We start from the raw sequence: 25015 nt of genomic DNA, 5'->3' as shown, positions 1-25015 counted from the left end.
GCTTTCACCACCCGCTTCTCAACTAAAGGGTTTGATTTGACCCCATTCAAAGAGCCTGGAAATGGGGAAGACAACAGAGAGATGGCATGAAGGAGGTAGTGAACTAGCCGGCAAATGCTGATGTGACCTCACCGTGTGCTCAGCCTGTGCTGCATTCTGGGGATACTGAGGAAAGAGTGCTCAAGTGTTTAGAATTTACTTCAGCGAATATGAGGTATGTAAACCCATAAAGCCAAAAGAAAACCATGTAAAACAGTATGTAGTGTCATGCTAGAACTGAGTATGTCCACTGCAGCTAGCAGCACACTGAAGTCAAAGTAAGTGGAGTGCGTGTGTGTGTGTGTGTGTGTGTGTGTGTTAAACATTAGCTATACATTACAATGGTGGTTGTTCTGGAGAGATTTTAGGTGTATCCACACAATATATTTTATGTCTAATACAATCAATGTTGACTTCTTTCTTCATTGAAATCTTCTAAGAGCTTTTTCAAAATCAGAAGCAGGGGTTCCCATAGATTTTCATTCAATAAGTTTGACATGAGACAGAATACTTTCTTATTTTTAAATTCTGCAAAAGAGATTTACATGCTCATAAAATGGGGAGATCTTCAATGAATAAAGGGAAGATGGCATTTTTTTTACATCCAGATGAACTGTTTCAGTCCAGCTGGCCTGTAATGGGGAATGTTTGGGTAAATTGTGATATATTACGATTTGGAACAATAGGGGAAAAATCATATAGGCCTGGAGAATGTACATGAGTGGAAAAAGAACACTATAATTACTGTGTTAACAACATAATAATGTAAAAACAGAATGTGTTGATAGAATATCAAATTATTTTACATTTATGGCATTTTGTTTATAATATTGAATCTACAGTAAAGATTTTTAGTATTTGGAAAACATTTTTAAAAACTAAAATGTAATATTTTGTGCAATGTCATGTTGTTTAGTCAGCTTTTTTGCTGTTGTTACCAAAAGAGCTGACAAGAACTATTCTAGAGGAGCCCAGGATGCCAGTGGTCTCCACCCACAAAAGGCCAGCTCCACAGCTCTGGTCCTCCAATGAGGCAGGATGTCAGAAGGACAGAGCATGGGGGAGGAAAGTAGCTGGGAACATGGCACCAAGGAAGCAGAGAGAAAGAGAGAAATCCCCTCACCAGGGACCAAATGTAAACCCCGAGGCAAACTACCTCCAGTGACCCACCTCCTTCAGCCCCACACAGCCTGCCTACATTACCTCCCAGTTAACCTCCATTGGCGGATTAATCCAATGATTAGGTTACACCTCTCATAACCCCATCATTTCAGCTCTAAACTTTCTTTCCTGGTCTCACACATGAACTTTGAGGGGACACCTCATATCTAAACCCCAACAGCTATGTAGCTGCATTGGTGGTTTTTTTTAACCAGATGCTTATTAAACGGCATAACATGGTAAATTGGTAAGGTGTTCCCTTTCCAGGCTCCATCATTAATTATGCAACACTCACAGAGGGCGTTAGGGAGTAGCTGCACCAGGAGGATGAAGGCAAATTCAAGGAACCTCTGCCACTTCAAATATAAAGGAAGCAGTAAGGTGGCGCCTAAGAGATGCTGGATACAATTTTTCCAGGATTTGAGAGGACAGTTGCATTAGGAGCCCTCACCATGCGTTTTATTAAAATCAATGGGATATGGCAATGATGGTTAAACAAATCATCATGCAGGAGATGTGTTTTATTCACAAAGTAATAAGAGAAGGGGAAATGCCTAGGAAGCTGTATTATTCCTACTTTGGTGAGGCTCTGACACCTCGGAGAAGGTATTTGTCCCCTATATTTACATGGACAAAACAGAGGGTCCCTATTATTATCCATATGCAGCAGACAATTGTTAAATTCCAATACCAGGTAGATGGAGAGAGTGGAGGATAAACAGGTAGGAAAGAAGAAGGTAGGCAAAACAAAACAACAACAACAACAAAAACCTCACTGTTGAAAAGAACAAATTAGTTAAACTCATAAGTGCACTAAAAATAGTGAGATTGATCAAATCATGTTATGTCCATGAATGAATATGGCATAACAAATCCCACTATTATATATAATTATAAAGCACCAATAAAAACAAATTTTAAAAAGAGAAGGCTTTTCAAGGTTAGAAGCCTTTCAAATACATTTCTTGTTTCCATATTTACCCTTTGCTACAATTCTTAAGGTTAGATATTATTCTGATCCCCAGTTTATAGATAACAAACATGTTTATGTCGTGTTTTACTGTTTCCAAAGTGATTTCACAAATGCAGTTACATTTTTTAAATCTTTTTATTCATATCATTTTTAATTGGCAAAGTATAATCATACATATTTGTGGGGTACAATGTGATACTCTGATACATGTGAACAATATGGAATGATTAAATCAAACTGATAACTTTTCTATCATATCACTTATTTTTTGTGGTAAGCACATTTGAAACTTGCTCTGTTGGTTATTTTGGAATATACATTATATTATTATTATTAACTATAGTGACCCTGCTGTGCAGTAGATCTCAAAACACATTTCCCCATCTATGTAAAACACCTTACCCTTCTACTAACAACTCCCCCTCCTCTCCCTCCCCACCCCCACCCTAGCATCTGGTATCCATCATTTCTACCCTACTTCTATGACTTTCAACCTTTTCAGATTCTCCATATAAGTAAATTTTTAAAATTGTTACCCATGCTTAATAGAAAAGGAAATTAATTCTGTAAAGTGATGTGACTTGCCAAAGATTTTTAAAATGTCAGATCCAGGGTCCCAAACCTCCCTTCTGACACTATTTTGGTTTGGATATGAGGTGTCTCCCAAAAGCTCCTGGGTTAATGCAGAAATGTTCAGAAGTTCTCACATTGGATTGTGAGAGGCGTAATATAATCAGTCCATCCTACTCTGAGTGGACTGAGTAGTAACTATAGGCAGGTGGGCATGGTTGGAAGAGGTTGGTCACTGGAGTTGTATCCTGGAAGGATTCATCTTTCTTGTGACCACTTCCCCCAGCCTCTCTCTTCCCACTTCCTGGTCACCATGTCCCAAACAGCTTCCCTCTGCCACACCCTTCCACCATGATGTGCTGCTGCCTCGCCTTGGGCCCAGAGCAATGGAGTCAGCCCATCATGGACTAAATCTCTGAAACCATGAGCCAAAATAAATTTTCCCTCTTCTAAGTTATTTTCATTGGATATTTTGGTCACAGTGACACAAAGCTGACTAACACACCTTGGATGATTGTTGGAGCTGTTTCACTCAAACTGTGCAAACTCAGGATGGTTGACTATGCATCCTGAGTGTATACATGCACACAAGGTTGACCATGCATGCACACAGCATGGTCAACCTTGCCATTAGAGGGCTAATTTGGATCTTTTTATGTCTCTCAGGCCCTTCTAATAACATTCATCCTGCATGAGAACTTCAGCACCTGTGTGGTATGTTCCACCACTTCCTTGGCTCAGGGCAAGGTTTTGAGTGGGTTGAATATACCCCTCTTTGCCATGGACAGTGCTGCACCTCGAGATGACTAATTCTGAGCCTGCTTATCTAAGAAGGGCCTCCTAGAAGCTGAATATAAGAGAAGGCATTCCCACATGAGTGTTAGAAAAGTCTAGAGCAAAATCTCAGGGTCAAGATGGCTCTTTAGCAGTGGTAGGTTGAGCCCTCTGGTAATAGCTGGTCTTAACCATGCAGCAGCTGGAGGGTAATGTTTCCCTGGCTTGACCCGTGTAGCTCCTTGGGACTGGCGATAGATGGCCCTGGCTCTGGCAGGCTTCACAGCTTCTCCCATAGCTCCCAGACCTTAGTGTTCCTTCCAGGCATCTCTTTCCCAGCCTGTGACATAATTAATCTAGCTCTCGAAGAAGAAAAATTGGCTCATCAAACATACATTGGACTTTTTCCATAACAGTAGGTCACCTAATTGTGCCACTGAATTGTAGAACTATTTCAACATTTGCTCCCCATGACTTCTTGAAGGATGAAGTCTTTAGGGTATGAAAAAAATCTGGTGAGTATAGGATATGGGGGAAAAGCCAGGGTTTAGTAACCTAATAGATCGTGCAGCTACATTATTTTTTCATCGTAGGGGTTTCTCCGAGTCTATACCTCTTGTCTTTGCAGCAACTGTAGGAAAGGAATCCTTACATACTCATGATACCTGTGACCATAATCAACATATAACACATTTAAAGCAAATATTAACTTTATTTGATTCAACTTCAGCTGATCCAGTGACATCCACAGAGATTGTCAGACAGAACCCCTTGTCCCTTGAGACTCACTAATGCCCACACACATTCTTGGATATGAAAAAGAGTGTCTGCAAGCTGGCTAATTACTCTCATGATATCAGACATCAAGGCAAAATATTGAAAGTCCTAATATTCCAAGAAGACGGGGAAAGACTAAACTCCACTGTCCTCATTCTAACTCAGTTCCTAAATCCCTTCCTACTCACTGGGTATTTCAAAATTAAGGGGTAATGCTTTCAGAGGTATACTAGAAGGGCTACCCAGGAGAGCTTTCTCTGTCTTATTCTTGCTCCTCTCTTTTGCCCAAAAGCTGCATTCAAGGAGGTAAATCATAGGAACACATTCTTTGAGGATGGTATCATCTCTATGAAAGGCACTTTTGACTATAAAGAGATGAAATGAAAAATCTCAGAGGGGAAGACAGAAAACAGCAGAATACCTAAATTGTTTCTTCTCAGTACCTACCCTAGGACTAGAGCTAGCCCTCTTAGCTCACTCTGGCCTCTAGAACATGTTCTTCTGTCACTTCATCTGCTGCCTTAAGCTGCCTTGCCTCGGGGATTGGTCCCACAGCCCCTGTCACCAGAGCAATAGATGTGGTGTCAGTTCTGATTTTACAAGACAGAAAACCAGAGCTCAGCTGTACAGCATTTTGGGCCTCAGGAGCTGATGAGGATCAGGAGTAAACCACAATACAGCACCTGCAGCTGCTGAGCTACTCCCTAGACAGACCTTTCCCAGAGATGCCTCCAAACTTGTCTTCAGCTCAGAACACACCAGGGAGGTCTGGGCCATGGCCTGGTCCTTTCCAGTAGGGTACCAGCCACAGTCTGGCCTGAGAAATGCCCATTAATTGACTCCGTGAGCATCATTTTCTCCTTCTAAATCAGAAGAGCCCTTCATTTATTACCTCCTTCCTGTACCCCACACCACATTTTCCCTAATATGACCCAAATGCAGCATGTTTAATAAACAAGAAGCAACAAAGGACAGCAAAACTAGACTATTACATTAGTCTAACAAAAATAATAGTGATTTTCTAGACTAGGATGTACTTGTAAAACTGATTTAAGGTGTATTTTGGAAGTAGAATTAGCCGTCCTTACTGATTGATTGGCTGCACAGGATGTAAAAGAAAAGGGAAAATAATCAAAGATAAGTCCTAGGTTTCAGTAACTATATTCCCTCATATTCAGCCATCAAATATTATCAGCTATCATGTATAAGATACTGTTCTGTTCTGGGCTTTTCAGAAAAGATCCCAGATCTCACACAGCTTATAGTCTAATTGCAAGATATTGATAAAAATTATAAAATAAGGTTAGAAGGAATAGCATATGAAACCTGAGAGGCATTATTGTTTTTACATGTTTTGGCTATTTTAATCACAACATTATTACTTTCTTCACTTTATGGCTAGAACTCTAAAGTCTAGAAAAATTACATTACTTGCCCAAGAATTTTCAATGAAGTATCACATAAGTGAAACAGGAAGGGAAAAAAGTCTGTTTTGGCAAAATTAATTTTGCAAAGTTTGTGACATATCCAGGAGTAGTGGCTATTATATGAATCTGTTTTTAATTATTATAACAAAATACTTTATACTGGGTAACTTTATTTTAAAAAGAGGTTTATTTAGCCGGTACGAGTCCAAGATAGGGCAGCTTTGTTGATTCAGCCTCCAGTGAGGGCCTTACAGTGGATGGCATCATGGTTAGATGAAGTAGGGAGGTAAGAGGTCACACTGCCAGACAAGAAGCCAGAACCTGGACTCCTACTGTATTTTGAGGGTAGCATCCCAAATAACCTAAGAGGTTCTCACTAGTCTCCACTTGATAAAAATCCCACCACGTCCAACACTGCCACTCAATAACTATGCCATGTCCACAGCCTCATTCTCAGGTTAGGAAAGAGATGGCTACAAAAGTTCTAAATTTCTACCTACAGCAATGCTCAGGAGAAGAGAGGAGGAGTTATTTTCAAAAGGGATCCCAGAAAATACAAATAAAGACTTCCCTAGAAGCCCCTAGCTGACTTCCTTTTATATTACCCAACTTGGGTCATATACGAATTCCTAGACCCATGACATCCGGGAGAGGTAGAATCATACTTTGCCTGTTAAACTCAGGTATCTCACAAGGAGGATGGGATGGATAAATTATTTTACCATTCAGGTGCACTGGGAACTTTGGAGGAGGTGAAGATTGATGAAAGAATGACAGCCTTAATTTGGGACAATATCATGTTGGGGATAATTAGACAAAGAAGACTTTAGGTAGGGAATACAAAGAATAGACAAAGCAAATGACGGAGTAGCAAAGAAAATTTTACAGTAAATCTTTCCAAAAAAGCAGAGGGAGAACAGTTCTGGGATTTAGAGCCTTCCCCTTTTCTGAATTCTGAAGAGTTGAATGTAAGAAAGGTTGACTGCATTTGCTTTGGGAAATGGTTGTGCACAGAGCAAGGCTAGATGACCAACGTATTGGTAAAGAGGAAAGCCTTGCAAGCTATGATATAGAAATCAAATGATTTATGCAAATCACATCAGACATCCAAGTTATTCCATATCTCCAGGACAATGGAGGGAACTAGGAAGTAGAAACTAGTATCTTTGAACCATAAAACCAGAAATACATCAAATACATTAGGATGGCAGACAGAATTTAGAACACGTTATGTCTTAATACTTATGATATCTCCAAAAAAACAAACGTACATCTACAAGTCTCTCTTGGAAACCCAGTAGAAAGATGACAGCTAAAATTCTCTGACAGTTGGGAATAATCGAAAATGTTCTGGAGACGGTTGGTGGGGATGGCTTCTTAACAACATGAATGTACTTAACGCTGCTGTGCAATACACTTACATCGATCCATTAAGTCTTTACAAACTCCAGGCCATGGTGTTACCTTTATTCACATGTTGCTGATGAAAGAGCTGAGTGCTGGGAAAGAGAGGATAAGTAGAGCTTGTAAGTAGTAAACTGAAATCTGAACTGAGGCCCAGGCTGTTCCATTCCAGATGCTAATTACTACCTCAAATCTACTTCGCAGACCTATACATCTCTCAAGTGTTATATTCCTCCACTACTTTCTCTTTCCAAGTATAAGCAATGAAGCTGATAATAGAGAAATGCACCATTTAACAGAATAAAAGCTTATTTTGATGTTTAACCAAAGAATATTTATTAACAGACTAATCAGTCTGGCCAACATACTCTAGAATAGGCCTAATCATTGAGCCTATTCTCTCCGACAAGGAGAAGGCTGGAATGTCTTTACCAATTATCTAAGTTAGAATCCTGGGAGTCATGCTGCAGTGGAACAGCTCCCTCAACATTCACACCCAATTAGCCTTTAAGGGCTGCCATTTTTTTTCCTTGTAAGCAGATCTCAGATACACTTTCTTGTCTAATTCCTAGACCTCTCTCCTCTTCTGCCTCTTCTAGGCAGTCTCAGAACTGGACGTATTCCTGTCTTTCCTGGCCCCTCAATATACCCTCTACAATGCCACCCATATAATCAGCTTAATGAATTAATGGATGGATAAATGGGTGGTAAGGACCTGTACTAGGACAGTAATTGTGATGGATATATGGGGCATATTGGAGAAATATGTTGGAAGATTAGACATGTGGAAGAGCTTGACTTCATCCAAGAGTAGCAGACATTGAATAAAGAGCTTGAAGTAGGAAAGTGACATGATCATATTTGTATTTTAGAAATATATTTTTATGTTAAGTAATCTCAATGAAGAACAAGGTATGTCTTTCATATGCTGAGCCCTGATTTCAAATAGAATATTGACAAAAAATTACCTAGCTATTTTTTTAAGGTTAACATAGTTTTGAGGTTTTTTTATTTGTTCTTTTTAGTTATACATGACAGTAGAATATAATTTGACATATCATACATACACAGATTTTAACTTCACATTTTTATGTTTGTACATGATACAGAGTTATACTGGTGGTCAACTACCTACCATTTTTAAGTCCACTACTAAGATTTTTGGTTTTATTCATGTGAATCCTGGCCTTTCTTTGTCAAATTTATTCATAAATTTGAATAGACTTTGTTACTACTAAAGATAGCATATTTTTCTATATTCATGTCTAGTTGCTTATTACTGAACCAATGAAAACCAATTAATATTATATTTTTATCTTGTAGTCAGGCAAATCACCAAATTACTTACCATGTAAAATATTTTTAGTTATTCCCTAGATGGTTTTCTTAGATAAACAACCTAAATATTGTCTAATAGAAATACCTGTATCTCCTTTTACCTATATTTCATTTAGATAACTACTATTTTGACTTTTATTTACATAAATCAGTATGTACTTTCCTTTTATATTATAAATTATATAATAAATCCTTACCTGTTCTTATTCTCTTAAATCTAATTTTTAGAAAGAAAGAGGAATTGAGATTGATTCTGTATCCTTGTCCCTCTTCACCTCATCAGTTTACCTAAAGCCCAGTGATCTTCATAGATATATGTCGCGACCGCTTGCCCGCAAGGAAGACGCAACTCAGGAATCTTCTTTCAGCAGTTTATTCAGGCCTTGATTAAAGTATCTTCTAGTGACCCCCCCTACTCCCGAGCACCCAAGCACAGCCTAATAAAGCCTCCCACGTACCAATCTTAAGCCGCCACATGGATCTTTCTTATAGGGTGGCAAGGGATAGCGTGCCAACTCTCCATAAAAGGATTTGTTTACCACAGGCCACAGTGGAAGCCGGCGCCATCTTCTAATGGCGGCCACAATCTACAACAATGGCTTACCACAGTTCCCCCTTCTATTTTATAAAACAATGCAGGCGAAAGTAGAGGTCCTATCCCACTGTGCAGAAGCGGCTGCAATGTATGGTTCAGTCCTAAGGAGGCGCCTTCCCCAGACCTGACCCCATATCAGCCGACGCCTTTTTTCGTAGGGCGGGGGTGTGGACGTCAAACCCGCATGCAATAGGACATGCTTTCCTTGAGGTCCGTTGAGGGATCACTCAAGTGCAGTGCTTTGCCTCGCATCCTGCATCGTGACGACGGCGAGAAGTAGGGCAACACAGGTAGCCTGGTAACAATAACAAATTTTTAGTTGGCAACACAATCCGTAAGCCCCAGAGGAAAGTAAAGAGTCTGTAGCCAAGAAGAAAGACCAGTCCTAAAACCCGTCTGCGTGCAATGGTAACAAGACCTGCAGAGTGCAAGGGCTATTCAGTACTGGGGGAGAATAAGAAAGAGGACATGCCAATCCCAGTGCAATGTGAAATTAACTTGGGGTGCAATGGCCATGCCCAGAAAATCACTGTTTAAGATGTGCAAGCCAGATTTGCGGAGACATGCCATTTTCCAAGGCCGCAAGAGCCTGTACAATCATAGCCTTCTCCTGTGTATGGCGAGTTTTAAGGCGACAGAGAAGCCACAAACAAAGTATAATACTAAAGCAACACATTGCCCCAAAAATGCCCACTCCCACCCACTCCTTAAAGAAGGAAAAGGCAGAAGATAGCCAACTGGTGAATTGACCCAAAGTCACTGGTTCGACACGGGTACTATTCAAAACAGCAATTTGAGTTAGTTGAGATTGGAGTAGGTTTTCTGCTTCCATGGACCAGGTTCCGGATAAATATTTCCCGATGATGTGGGAGGCATTCCTGGAATCATTAAATCTGAGGTTATGCATAAATGTGCACGTTGATCAACACAACCCAAAAGCACCAAGTCAGCCAATTCTTCTACCTGAGCTTGGAGTAAATCTATTCTTTGGTTGGCAGCTAAAATCCCTGACAAAATATGTTGATTAATTGTATTTTGGGATTCAAGTATAGTGGAAGTTTGTTGGACAACTTGATTAATGGTGGCAGCAGTTTGTACTTGATTGGCCATAGCCATTCCGGCCGTAACCGCTGCAGCAGCAGATACCGCCACGGCCGTCACTATAGCCGCTGTGATTCCAAAATCTCTGCGGACTCTAAGTAGCTCAACAATACGGAATTTATCAGGATCCGCAGTGACCGGGATTGGGACAAAAGTTGGAATTTTCATAACCACTGCTACAGTCCAGGAACCATTCCAACACTCAGATAAGAGACAGGTAGTATGAGAACAATCCAGCATCCCCAACAAGGTGGCATTAGCCAAAAGGAATAAGAACGGGGATTGGACACAGACCATTGCAGGGGGCAATGTGGCATTATACAACAGAGAGTTGAATGAAACAGATGTAAGTCTATTACCTCGTTCACTTTCCCTAACAGTACCAGAAATATTAGCCAGCCAACTTTTGGCTCCTAGCAATTGAGCCAGTGCAGAAATATCGGCTGAAGCCCCCTTTTCATTGGAAATCAGCCATTGAAACCAGGACCAACCTACTGCTGTAGAGGAGTTGGCACTGTTGTTAAAGCTATAAACATACCTCTTAAGAGAGGGGGAAAGGGAGAAGCCTTTAGCAACTTGATGTTTCTCCCACGAATGATCTTGACAAGGCGTGAATGTTGCGGGGGTGGGGGGGGGGGTATCCTGTTTGTTGATTAGCAAACCTGCCTTGTCCCAAAAGCATATCCTTATCCTAGGCAGGGCGTCCAGCTGCATGATTTTGAGCAGCTTGCTCTACTGCACCCTCTAGCATAAATGCTCTCCAATCCAAATATTTCCCTGGGGAAACACAAGCGCGGACTAGACTAGCCCAATCTGAAGGAGTCATACAAAATCTAGCAAGTCCCTCCACCTGAGCAAGGGTGAAAGCGGCATCCACGCCATAAGTGCGGACAGATTCCGCCAAGGTTTTAATTATCTTAAAGTCTAAAGGCTCATGATATCTTCCCCTGTTATTGTCCTGAAATACAGGGTATGCAAGTCCCATATCTGTATTAACTGTCCTCCAAACTTGCACATGAAAAGATCTCCCGGAATTTTGGCTCCCCCCCCCACATACGGGGGTGGGGCAACCGGCACCATATCTTCTTCGAGATATTCTACCTCCTCCTCCTCAGAGTGTTGTTGACCGATATTGGATCCCGTCCCCTTTTTACAGTAGGCCTGCGTGCCCTGTATCCCTTTTTTCCTTTTCTTCACTTTTATCTTGCGTAGTTGTTGTAGCAATATATCAAGGTCCTCAGAACTCTCTGAGCCGCTTGTGTTCTCAGGCGTTTTTAATTCAGCCAAGTCTGGGTAGAGCCTTCTCCTATCTTTAGTTTCAGGCTCTTTTGCCTTCTCACTACTCTTACTCCCAATGCTCTCTGCCACTTCACTATGTGATCCTTCAGACTTTTCCTCATGTAGTTGCTCAAGAACAGCTTGACCCTCACTCACAGCTTCCTGGCATTTACTATCTACTATACATCCTCTAAGTAACTTCCAAAGTGGTATAACACCACCCTCTAAGGTGCCTTGTTCACGAGCGAAATCTAGATCTTTCCCTAATTTGTCCCAGCTAGGTATAGTAAGGCTGCCCGAAAACGCAAACCATGGTGCAGCAATATCTGTCTTCTGTAAAAATCTCTGTAAAGTACTACGTTTCACTTCTAGGCCCTTGGAACGTAACAGGCCATCTAGGGCCAGGAGAAGCGGACTTGAAGATGCGGCACCCATGACACAACAAAAGACACACAAAAAACAAAAGTGAAAGTACACAGTGCAGCTGCAATAAAATGTAACGCTCTCTCTTGCTTTACAGAGGAGCTGCCCCGCTTTGATCGCGGATCCCACTTACCTGGGACTAACCGGTGCACCACCCCTGACACTGAAAGTTCTGGTTCCCGGGTTTTCGGCACCACTTGTTGCGACCCCTTGCCCGCAAGGAAGACGCAACTCAGGAATCTTCTTTCAGCAGTTTATTCAGGCCTTGATTAAAGTATCTTCTAGTGACCCCCCTACTCCCGAGCGCCCAAGCACAGCCTAATAAAGCCTCCCACGTACCAATCTTAAGCCGCCACGTGGATCTTTCTTATAGGGTGGCAAGGGATAGCGTGCCAACTCTCCATAAAAGGATTTGTTTACCACAGGCCACAGTGGAAGCCGGCGCCATCTTCTAATGGCGGCCACAATCTACAACAATGGCTTACCACAGATATATATTCACTTCATTTCTCCTTTCATGAGCTATTTGCTCAAGTCTCATTGCTCTGTCTGTAACTTACCATTTACTGCTCATTTTGCTTTTTTAAAATAAATTTTGTTCTTTGAAATAACTCGTGCATTTATACATTTTATTTCAACAGTGACCATCTCCTTCGACCCCTCTACAGAATTGTTTTCTTAGGCAACCAGGGAGTTTGATGGGGGTTGTTTTGGTGGTGGGCATTTGATTGGTGGTAAAGGGGTTGCTCCATGAGAAAACACAGGCATGCAGACTCAGAAAGTCAAGGGTCGAACGTTTTCTCTCATGTGCAGAAGCTAGAGGAAAATAAGGGTAAAAAGTGGTGGGGGGCAGATCCCATGAAGATAGAGGGGAGATCAGGGATGTAGATGAAGGGTATTGAAGGGGAAGGATAAGGCATGAGAAAAGGGGGGAACTGCAGAATTAAACTGACAAAATTATACTATGTACATATATTAACATACCACAGAGAATTCCACCTTTATGTATATCTAGAAAGCACCGATTTTAAAGAAACGTAACAAATAAATAGAAAGAAAGCCAGGGGAGTAGAAGAAGAGGATGGGGGACTCAGGAGGTGAGGGAAAGGGGAAGTGCTGAGGACTGAAATGGAGCCAATTATATTCCTTATACATTTATATAAGCCCCACTCTTATGCATAACTAGAATGTACTACTAAACACATTTTTATATGGACCTGTTCTGCATTTGCTAGTTTTTATTCAAATTGTCATCTGCAATTTGTCTGACATATATTCTATGGGTTAGCGTTCCATCACTGTGACAAATATTGATATAACTAAAGAAAAAATTATTTTAGCTCATAGTTTTGGAGGTATCAGTCCATGATTGATTGGCAACATATCATGGTGGAGTGAGTGCAGAACCAAGCTACTCCCCTCAGGGCTGTGACACTGAATAGGGTAGGAGAAAGGGACTGGAGTCTCTCTATCCCCTTCAAGTGCACACCCTTAATTATCTGAAAATATTCTCCTTGGCCCCACTTCTTAAAGTTCCATCACTACCGATTAGTGCCATGCTGGGAACCAAGCCTTTACCACCTGGGCTTCAGGGCACATTTAAGATCCAAACTATAGCTTTTCACTTCTAGATTTGAAGACCACACAGTGGTCCTCTTTTATGGTTATTAGGTTTCGAGATGCCCCTCTTTTGAGAGCTCATTTTATTTTCCTCTTCAGGTAATTCATACTGATATAACATGAGCACTATTATTGAAGAATAACAAAACTGAAGCTATATGACTCTACCCTTTCCTAACTCTCATTATGACAACTGGAATTATTCTATCGTCACTTTATAGGCATTAGATAACTGAACAAGGGAAAGTCCCTTTAATAATCAGCTGAAAGCTACACAGGCATAAATGGTAAAGCACAAAAACAGATGGATCTGAAATCTATTCATACAGAAGGACAGAAGATTTAAGAATGGTATTAGAGATAACAGTTGTGGATGGAGATTACTTTAAAAAAAACAGAATGGGATGTATAAAAGATTAAAAGAATGTGATAAAGTCCCCATGTAACATCCTAAACCATAAGACCTGTTCTTGATTCCCCCTACATACCTTTCCCACCTCTGTACCTGAGGTTCAGAAAACACATTAGCCATAGTCCAGGATATATGAAACACTCCACGTAACTCAGATGTCACAGAAATGCATACAAGACGTGGACATCAATAACAACTTCCTACTACACACACTGGTTTCCTCCTGTCTGTTGGGAAATTTCTCATTCCAAAGAAGATCCAAATACTAGAAGACATAGGATTATAAATCAGGCCTCCCAAGAAACAAGAGCCTCTTAAAGTCCTCCTTGTTTAAAGACCCAGAAACAATTGAAAGAAAAAAGACTTTCCTAAACCAAGGAAACCATCACAGAAATCCCAAGAATGGAAGGAGAAAGAGCGATGGGTGGGAAAGACCACTGGCCACACATTGTCATGCTGCTTTGAGCTGGCTCTGCACAGGTCTCAGTGTGGCCAGAGCTACCTGGCAGTATAGAACATTGCATCTTTAACCCAAATCTTTGTACTGATGCTGCATCACCCTAAGATATACTGTGAAGTGTAGTGAATAGCTGGGTCTCAACAGATAGAGGTTTCAATCCAGGCTATGCTCCTACAAATTGTTTCTTAACCTACCTGAGCCTCAAATTCTTCATCCTATAAATATGGATCAAAAGACCATCCCTATAGGGTTGAAAAATATTATATCATTTGTAAAAGAACTTGGCATAGAGTAGGTATCTAATACATGTTAGTTATCCTTCCTTTTGGCATACTACACTATTTACAAAAATCAGTTCATTAGAAAACTAGCACTCTAGTATTCTGGTGTTGAGATAGGGTGAAGAAAGATTCTACATTAACTAAAGACCATTTGCTTTCTTCCTCTTTAAATTCACAATGAACATTGTTGTTTTAAAGATTCTGAGATTTCTCCCTATATTAAGAAATACCTCCTAAATTCATTTGGCCACTAAAATGTTTTTATAGTTTTGAAACACTGAGTTACATCCAGAGAACACGTTTGGGAAAAGGCTGTTTTTAAAACAATATTTTCAAAGGAGATTTTCATTCTTTAAATAAATGGCACCAAGTGTCAGAAAGAAATTCATTCTTTCATTATATTTATATTACCTTTATCTGAGCCTCCTAAAATACCCAGAGATAAATTTCCAGCTATTGAGACAGGCAGGCAGATCTGATCCTCATATTACAGTATCGCAACTGCCAAGAGACATGATCTGATCCAAGAAAGATTGAAAGCAGAAATCAAAAGCCATGAAAAAGCAGCCCCATGCATTTCTTACCCTAAGAAAGACACTGAAATATACATCATCCTCTCAAGAGACAAAGGCAGGCAAAGCCTCTCATTCTCCAAGTCCCTGGTTTGCTGTCACATGTACCACCCTGCTCTGTTCTTATGACAGCCACAGGAGGCACAGGTAAGAAAGAAAACCATGCTGGAAAACCCAGCACTAGAATTCAGATTCTGGCCCTACCATTAACAAGGTGTTTATTCCTCCAGGTCTCAGTTTTCTTTTTATGAAGTGGGGCTACCCTTACATGGATTATGTCAGAGCCCATGTGGAAAATATAACAGTACATACTCAATTTATGTCACATTTAACTGAAGCATTTGGAGATAGATGCTTAGGGCCACTTTATAACTACAAAGACCTTAAAGCTTATCTACTGTAGCCCTTGAATTTTAGAGATGATGAAACTGAAGCCCAGAAAGTAAAGTGGTTTGTCCCAGGTCACACAGTTCATCAGTGACAGAGCTATGCCTTAAATGAGGGTCTCTGAGTTTTAATCCAAAGTCCTTCCACTGTTTCTCAAATATCATATTCATCTTCCCTTATATTTAACATCAAATGAGCATAAAATTAAACTGAATATTGCAATGGGTCTTGTAGGTAAATATGAAACCCTCTTATCTAATATATTCAGAGGGAAAAGGAAGTTCTGGTTAATCAAAGAATCTATCTCACGGAAATTAAAAAATTCTCTTCACATAAAGGTCAGGGAGCCCTGATATACACCACACATAGATTAATGACTTTCAAATCATGTGAAAGCAATACAGTTCACCTTTGAAACTGGGCTGGACATAATTTCCTCTCCTTTAATGACTCTGGATTCCCACATTGCCTCAAGGCAACCATGCTGAATATCAATCATCAACATACTAAGGGCAAAAACTTAGAGCCCCACTCTGAGATTGCACTGTGTGGCGGGCTGCTTAATAGAGCTCTGGGTTAATGGAAATTCAAGTAGCAGGCAAGCACTGTGTACAGATTTATGACCTGTTTCCAGGAACTCAGTAACTTAAAAGATTTCGCACCTTCACTTTTTTTTTTTTTTTGAATTAAGATAGGCTATTGCTTAATATACTACTTTCGTAGTTAAAAGTTAGCATCATGAAATAGAAACCCAATCTAGATGGTTCAGAGACCCTCAAGACTTGAAAGAAACTTAGAAGTGGAGTGATTCCAAATTCACCCTTTAAGAGAGGAAAGTGAACTGATATACCTAGTGAGAGCCAAAGTAGGAACTTGAACCCCAGACTCCCAACTCCCTGGCCAGGGCTTTTTCTGCTACAGGAGACAGAATCTCACATTTGATTTCCTCTCTTTTCATTCAGAAGAGCTCAAGAGATACTATCTGGAATGAAGGGTGGAGAGCTTCGAGAGAAGACCCTGTGCAGATTACAGCTGCCACACACAGCAAAGAGCAGTGCCTGCTCCAAAGGACGGAAATTCCCCACATGTGACCACTGACTGACTTGTCCCTGACTGTCCAGTCCACTCACATACACCCGGCAAGTTCTGGCAGTGAGGGGAGATGGAACCACAAACTCCCTCTGACTGGGAACTCTCTGGCTCTCCAGATCTGCTGCCACCTCACCTGGGTGACACAGGCCAGTTTCACACTCAGTAAAGGCTGTGTGGAATCTGCCCTCTTCCCCTGAATCTGAGGTGCTTCCAGCATTCTCCCTTTCAGTGGGTGGCAAGATCATCGATCCCAATACCCAAACTTGTAAGCCCAGAATTCAGTTGTAACGTTTCCCTCTTCCGGGGCCACAGATTTTCCACCAGGATGATTCCCAACCCTGCCTTTAAAAATTCAATCCCAACTACCATGGCCCAATTATGATATCACACTGCACTGTGCTGTTTCTTCATCTTTAACTCTCATCTTAGTAGCATCTTCTTTCCCCACCTTCCCCAGATCATTTTACCTGACCAGCCTTCAAGATTTCAGAAATCCCCCAGCAGGAAGCCATCCCCAACAGGCACATCCAGCCCTCAGGATATATCAAATCTGTTGACAGAATACTCTGAACTTAATTCTGTCATCACTTCTGCTATTTTACTTACATGTCTATTTTTCCCACTGTATTGTGAGCAACTTGAGAGCAAGTTCAAGACTCATCTTCTTATTCCGTTTTTGTATCCCCAGGACCCACAATATTTAGCAGGTTCTCAAAATGTTGAATTAGCAAACAGGCGAACTCATTGATCAATGGCTCTTCCCTTCATTCTTGCCCTTTCCAGTTTTTAGGGGAACATCAGCATTATCCATTGGTCCTTCCTGGATGCAGAAATATTCATATAACTGAAAAGAACTCTCCCCCACCCCACCCCCCCAAAAAAAACTTGAAATGCAATAATCAACACATCATTTTTTCTTGTGGTTGAAAATGGGGTTGGGGTTTTTTTGTTTTATTATCTTTTATTTTGTTTTCTTTTTGTTTTTGTTTATTTCAGACACTGAAAATTTCTTTATACTACAAATGCAATTGGGTCACAAAGATGTCATAGCAACAACAAAGACATACCTGGGTTCAACTGTTTGGCACCTACTGACCATGTTCATGGGTGTAACTGCATTCTCTCTTCAGAACAATCCTAGGCGAGTAGATGGGATCAGTGCTATCTCCATTTGACAGTAAGAGAACTGAGGTTTAGAGATATCATGAAGTCACTGACGTCCAAGGAGTGGTTATATTAAAGGCTCAAGCCCTACTATTCTGACTCGACTGTCTATATCATGTTGTATAAATTGTTTTTATTCAATATAAAAATCTGAGTAATGTTATCTTTGAATCTTGATCTTGACAGTATTGTCCTGAATCTCAGTGGAGTCCAACAGTGTTCGGCACCCACCCCCAACTCTCCCTGCCGCTCTCAGCCTGGCTTCTTTTCCTTCCCCTCACCAGGAATGAACACAAGTCCTTTAGGGACAGTCATAGATGTTGCCATGGAACTGCTGGATTTGTTGCCTGATCCTCTCCTCATTCATGGGTTGCTGAGAAGCAAGAGAGAAAATTAGTATCCAAACTGTCTCCTTGGATGAAAGACATAACTCATAGAACAGGTCAAATCCTATCCAACAAATGTCACTGAACAGAAATTCTTAAGTGATGAAGAGATTCTCAGGCCTCAACCATGGACAATTTATTAAAAACAGCCTTGATATGACAAAGCTCCTGATACATGTTCATGCCCAGACATATACAACCCCATTATTGTGAATTATTTTGTGCTATGTCCTTTCTAGGATTTTTTATGTGTTAACTATTGATCCCCATTACTTGCCTATGAGAGTCTTAATATTTCCATTCATGGCAGTGGAAATTGAGACTTAGAGATTTATAGCAAGTTGAGTTTACATGACTAGCCATACATTTCGCAGTTACAAAGATGCGCTAAGTTCACTGCTTAATCAAATCCCTTGCCTATTCTGTGAAAGGTGCTTAATCTTCCTAACCTCTGTTTTTCTCTTCTGCGAAATGGAGCTAACACTGGTAACTCTGATCACATGGCTCTGCCATTTTCCAGAGCCCCATCTCTGCTTCCAGAGGCAGTGGCTGGAGAGAATGTGTGGAGAAGGCACAGGAGCTGTTACTCACCTTGGACGAGAAATGACCTGCATTCCTTGTTTTCTCATCCAAGGGAAGAACTAGTTGCATACTCACTTGATTAAGCAGGAGAGTGAGAAATGGGGTCTAGCAGAGTTTCAGGGTGCTCCTGCCATAGCCTCCCCATGGCTTCAGGGTGAGAATTAAACAGATGGTCTGTGGGAAGTGCCCAGTTAGGGCAAAAATGTAATAAATGTTCATTGTAATAACTACTCTTGGTAGAGCCAAAGGAGAACTCAGGATTCAAGATGTCTCATCTAGTGTTTCTTCCTCAACTCCTGGAATATTTGAATTCTCTGAATTTATTGCATTAACCCTACCCAGCCCTTACCCTTCCTTGAGAAAACTGATAAACTATAGAAGGGTATTGAATGACTGTCATAATTAAAAACATGTATAAAAATAAATTTAGAACAATTGAGATAAGAAACATTTATTTAATTAACAGATGCTTATTAAATATCTATGATGGTTCAGATGCCTTTCAGTAGTAACCAGAGAGATAAATCAGTGTTTTGTGGTAGGGCTTTCCTTTATTTCACAGAGTTGACACAGCATAGCTTCCAGTGTTCTGAAAGAAGACACAACATCTGATTGAAAGGAATGGTTAGGGTGGGGATCCCGGAATCAGCTATACACCTTTGGCTCTATGATCTTCTCAGAAGCAAATCTGAATATCAAGTCTCTTGTTCCAGCAGAACCAATGTAAAAACATCATGCAAGTCAGAGACATTTTATCCTAAGTTCCTTAAGAAACTGAGAACCATCAGGCAGCATGCATTCCTTGATAGGATGAAGTACTAAATTATTTAGCAGACCTAAATAATGAGACTACCCAGCTATGCTGGACTTTTTACTTTTTAATTCTTATGCTTTCTGTCTCTTGTTTGCTGAACTCTCTGGCTGATCCCTACAGCATTCAATTTGGCCAACTCTGAAGACAGATTATTCTTTTTCATGCAGCCCTCATAGAAGAACTTCAGAAACAAAAGAAGGAAAGAAATTATATGACATAATGGAGGTTCCTGAAGTGCTTATTTCCACTTGCTGATGAGTAATGACATCAAACGTGAGATCATTTCTTCTCTACAAATTCACTGCATGCCTACCGTTGATGCATAGAAAATGCAAGAAAGCATGACTTCCACTCACTGGTCAGGATCACGTTTAAAATTTAGTTCAAATTTTCTACCTACCTTCTCAAAATTTGAAGCAGGAACCCCAAATAAGCCTTTAAAATTTTTATCAATGTAAGAGTCTCTGTTAGAAGTGGCCCTGATCCTGATATAGATGCTCCCAGCAGCCACTGACCAGGTCAAGATGCCCTAATAGTGAACAGTCACAGGATTCCCTCCAAATTCTCTCTTCCCATCTACCCCAGACCCATTAGCTCCACCCTGAAGCCTCCAGACTCTGTTCTGCTTCCTAAGAAAAGACTTTCACTTCTTCTCAGCATGAATTCCAGTCTCAATTTTCCTCTGGATATTTTTTGAGTCGCACTTTCCCTCATCACATTTGACTCACCGGGGTATATGTACATAGAGTTGACAGGTGGGACACTCTTTAGACCTCTGAAATTACTCTACGGTGATCCTGCTTCTCTAAAGAGCATGTCAACCAGGTCATGCTGTAACCAGCTTTCCTGTTTTATAAACCATTCTTAGACACCCCCCCCAAAAAAAAATGATCTTAGAAAGAGTCAAAAGGTCTTGATTTGCTTGCCCCTGACACTGGCCAGCTGTGTGAGCCGGAGAGATAATCTCCTCACATGACAATTTTCCCCATATGCATAAGATATTTGCATCTCTTTAATATTTTTCTTTAAATTTAAATAAAATTTAAATGTTAAAATTAAATGATAATGAGGGAAATTATGCCTGTGAAGGAAAGCATATGGGAACTCTCTCTGCCTTCCACTAATTTTTCCATGATCCTAAAATTGCTCTAAAAAATAAATCTATTTTTTTATTTTTTTTAAATTAATTTTTATTGTAGGTTGTTCAAAACATTACATAGTTCTTGATATATCATATTTCACACTTTGATTCAAGTGGGATATGAGCTCCCATTTAAATCTATTTTTTAAATTTAAATTTAAATAAAAAACTTTAAATCACCATGCAATTGAAACATCACTATCTAGGAACCCTAAAAGTAAAGGTGTAACTATCAGAATGTTTTTATTTATGAATACCCAGCATCACATCACCATATTACCACAGTTAGACACACAACATGTTGAGCAACCTTTGAGATGACTCTTACAGTCATCATGCCTTTATCATTGTGGAGTTCTTCCCTTTTGTATTTAAAATATGGACAAATCAGCAATGGTTTGGATGACATATGAAACTGCAGGAGAGTCTCGCTGTTCTGCAGCTGATGATGGATACAACTTGGCCTCTGTTTTAGTCTGTGTTTTCATCCACATCAAGGTCTTTTTGCATCTGCTTCAAGTTAGCTCCTGAGCTGACTCTGCTCACATGCTTCTTCTCTCTATTGCAGAAAACTTCAGAGGCAGCACCGGATCCTGTTGGATGTAGGCTGTTCCAGCCACTCCACTGTGAAGCTAGTCCCCTTGCACAGTGACCTGCTATGCACACCTAGGTACCTACTGTTTGGAACTGCTTACTCTTAGCTTTGTGATGGCCACAAGAATGCACTTCATAGGTCACCCAGTTTTTAGAGTGCAATAAGCAAAGGCCCCAGCAGTTGAGCTCTGAAACTCTCCAGAGGATTTGTGCTGAGGTCATGCCAGGCATGGGCTGTCCCTAGCCAGTGACTGAGGGTGGCGCAGATATGGAGACAGAAACAGGATTCCTCTGAAGGTCAGATTTGGCTCCAATGATGGTTTTTCCTAGCCTTCCTTCCACTGCATGACATTCTGGGACCTTGCATCCAATGTTCTCCCTTTCTCTCTTCACAGAGGGTCAGATTTACATAGCAGTCTGATGGCTGTCCCAGCCTCTCTGACTTCCATATTATTTTCTTTCACACAGCTGGTTTTGCCAATCACTTCTTGCATATTTCATCTCATGCTGATGTCCGCTCCTTGAACTAACATGGTTTCCCCTCATCTATCTTGGTTTGTGTAGAACTCACTCAACTGTGAGCTTCTTATTTTGCAACTGGTTTATTAAATGAGCTAAACTTTAAATAAATACGGTCTATTCTTTCTTACCAATGCATATATGCAAACATGCCCTCATGAAACAATTTTTCTCCCTCCTGCATATAATCTTGGACAGGTTTTATGGGAATTAAATATTATTAGGAAAAACAGATAACTTAAAATGAGTAGATTACATATCATAGAAGCTTATTTATATGTCATATAAAGCTAACTTTTGGTTGAATATCCAAGGCTAGGATTGCAATTTCATGTTCCTTGGGGACTAGCTTTATTTCTACTTCTGTGCTTCCCCAACCTAAAGTGTGACGCCTGTCCTCATGATCCAGAATGGCTGCAGGAGATTCAGCCACCAAAGAGTAGGGCAGGGGGAAAAGGAAGAAAAGGAGCTGGGTGTGGTGGCACATGCCTGTAATCCCAGCTCAGGGGTAAAGCCTCCCTGGGTTCACTCCCCAGTCATCCCTCCCGACAAAGAAAAGAAAGGAGAGGAATGCCTAAAGATATTTACCAGAAATATAACTCAATACTACTTCTTACAGTTTTAATTCCAGATATTTAGCTATGTGGCTATATCTAGTTTCAAAGAAGGTAGTATCAAGTATTTTTTAGGTGGGGTCCTATATGCCTAGGTGTTATAAAAAAGGAGGGAAGATTAGATAAGTACCTGGAAGTCTCTGCTCCACCTTCCATAGCTTTTCCAGTAACGCAGTTGTCCCTGGCTACAGTCCAGGAATAAAAGCTTTGTCCATTATAATATTAGAACTCCTGGTCTCACCCAATTAATGCCTCCCCGCGTGCCCTAACAGGTAGGGCAAGGTTAGCTTCTGTGGAGCCTCTTGCCCAGTCATTAGACTGCCAGTGGCTCTCCAGGGTTGCAGCTGGAGGAGAAGAGCAACAAAGGACAGAAAGTTCCAACTTCACAGTTAAAAACTAGCACTGGGTCTGGCTGTGCTGAACACATTCCAAACGTTGATTCGCTCCCTAATGAACAGTTTTCTAAGCCCTCCATAGACACCTGAGCCCAGCAGTATTCTCAGATCTGGTTTCATTAATGTGGGATATGTTGCGATTGCTGTTTCCCCCAGTATCCACTCTCCCATTATTATTATGTAGCAAAAGAACCCCAATTGCTAGCTGGACACATGGTCCCCAGTAATAAAGACAATATTGACCTGTTCACATTACTTCAATGAAGAGCACATGATTTACAATGGCTTTCCACTGTGACATATAAATAACTTGGACGTCCTCACAAAAATTAAAAATCTGAACAAATTAAAAATCAACAACTCTTCTTAGATCCGTGAGAGAATTGAGGACAGAGGGCAAATCAATACTTAAAATTAAAAGACAGGCAAATGTAGAGAATCATGACTTCCCAGGAGCAGAAGTTGCTGACTCCACCAATGAGTAGGGAAATGTAAACTATAATTGATAAACTGCTAGAAGCTGATCACGGAGTAGCTTAAGAGCCAAAAACCGTGGGGCTCCAGCCTCAGGGAAAACCCCCATACTGTCATGAGTTGTACCTCCAAGAGTCTCACCAAGTTCTCCTGGTGAAGAGCTGAGGAAACTCCCTTTCTTTATTTCTAGTAGGAAGAGGGAAGAAGGACCATTTTGAAATATGCCCAACACTTTCTCTTCTTCACCAACACTTAAGATAAACTAGTCAAAGCCTAACTCATGTGGGAAATGGAGAATATCCAATTCTAGCCCCTCTTCAGCCTTCCTGTCTCACCCACGTAAGAAAAACCAATTGCTGAGAAGTACCTGGGAAGGTCACGGTTCAGGAGCACATGCTTACTGAAAGACAGAGAGCGAATCATGGGGGTACAGACTCTTGCCTTCCTCAAACACTGCACTACCGCATCCATGGGGCTCCTGTATAATAACAGCAGAACAAACTGCAAACACTGAAGGTTATGATTCTAGTAAAGAAGAAGTTCCTAGGGAAGCCACTTGGGAGACAAGAAGGAAACTGAAGGCTCCAGATCCTACAGCTAGTGCAAATGGTAAACAGACGAACATAAAACCACAATAAAACACGTTGACCTCAGATCTTACTACACAATATATTATATTTAGCTTTTAATACAAGGCAGACTACCAAGCAAGAAAATAGACACTCTGTAGGTACAGAATAAGCAATGGAATCAGACTCAGGCATGGCAGAGATGTAGGGATTATCAGACCAAGTAAAATAACTGGGTTTTATATGCTAAGCCCTGAAAGTGGAAAAAGTGCACACCCTGAGAGGAGGGTAAGGGAAGCACAGAGGGAAACTCTAAGAAAGACTCAAGAGGAAATGCCAGAAATCATAATCTTGTAGCAAGAATGAAGACCAGAGTTACCAGCATCCGTTTTGACTAAGTGTAACCATGTGCCCAGATTCTGACCCACAGTGTGTGAGAAGAACGGAGATGCCCATGCTTTGGAGGGAGGTGTCCTGACAGCCATTCATTCACATTACGGTGGGCTGGTACTTCCCGACTCCGTGAAGTTCGGTGTGGCCCTGGGATCAGTTCTGGCCAATAGGTGGAGGACAGTCATTGAACAGCTGAGGCAAGACCAACCGTGGCTTGCTCTTTTCCAACCAGAGGCCCCAGAAATGCTCCAGATGGTGACATCAACGCCATCCCCGAGTGTGAAGAACATGAAGCAGAACCCGTCACTCCTGATAAACGAGACATGAGCAAAATATAAGCCATCACCATTTTGAAGATGATTATCACTGTAGGGCAGCCTAGCTTCTTCCTGCTGATCCTCTCTTCCTTTCCCCTCTCCATCTTCACCCTAGCTGAAACGCAAGCCTTCCCAGAGCATGGGAACAAACGCAGCATCCCCGTGCGGCAATAGCACCCAAACGGAAGGAGCCTGGACCCCTGAAGAATTCATGGAGCAGAGCCACAAAGCCAGCTCAAATAGCTCTGTGAAAGAAAAACAAACTCCTGACTTCTTCCTAGTTTATTGTTAAAGTTGACTGTATATTCTAAATAATAAAATAGGTCATGCCTCCTCTGGCTGGTTGCTCATTGTTTAGTCCCAAGAAAA

At 41.0% G+C, this 25015-nt stretch overlaps 1 pseudogene; it reads left to right on the top strand.

The window, feature by feature from the left end:
- The window catches only part of LOC143406425 (histone deacetylase 1 pseudogene), a 61942-nt pseudogene extending 37286 nt beyond the window's left edge, over positions 1-24656 (top strand).
- Positions 24657-25015: the final 359 nt, after the last annotated feature.

The sequence above is a fragment of the Callospermophilus lateralis genome, chromosome 8 (assembly GCF_048772815.1).
Source record: "Callospermophilus lateralis isolate mCalLat2 chromosome 8, mCalLat2.hap1, whole genome shotgun sequence".
Lineage (NCBI taxonomy): Eukaryota > Metazoa > Chordata > Mammalia > Rodentia > Sciuridae > Callospermophilus > Callospermophilus lateralis.
The sequence above is the reverse complement of the archived record's forward strand: the minus strand, read 5'-3'. Positions and strand labels throughout refer to the sequence as shown.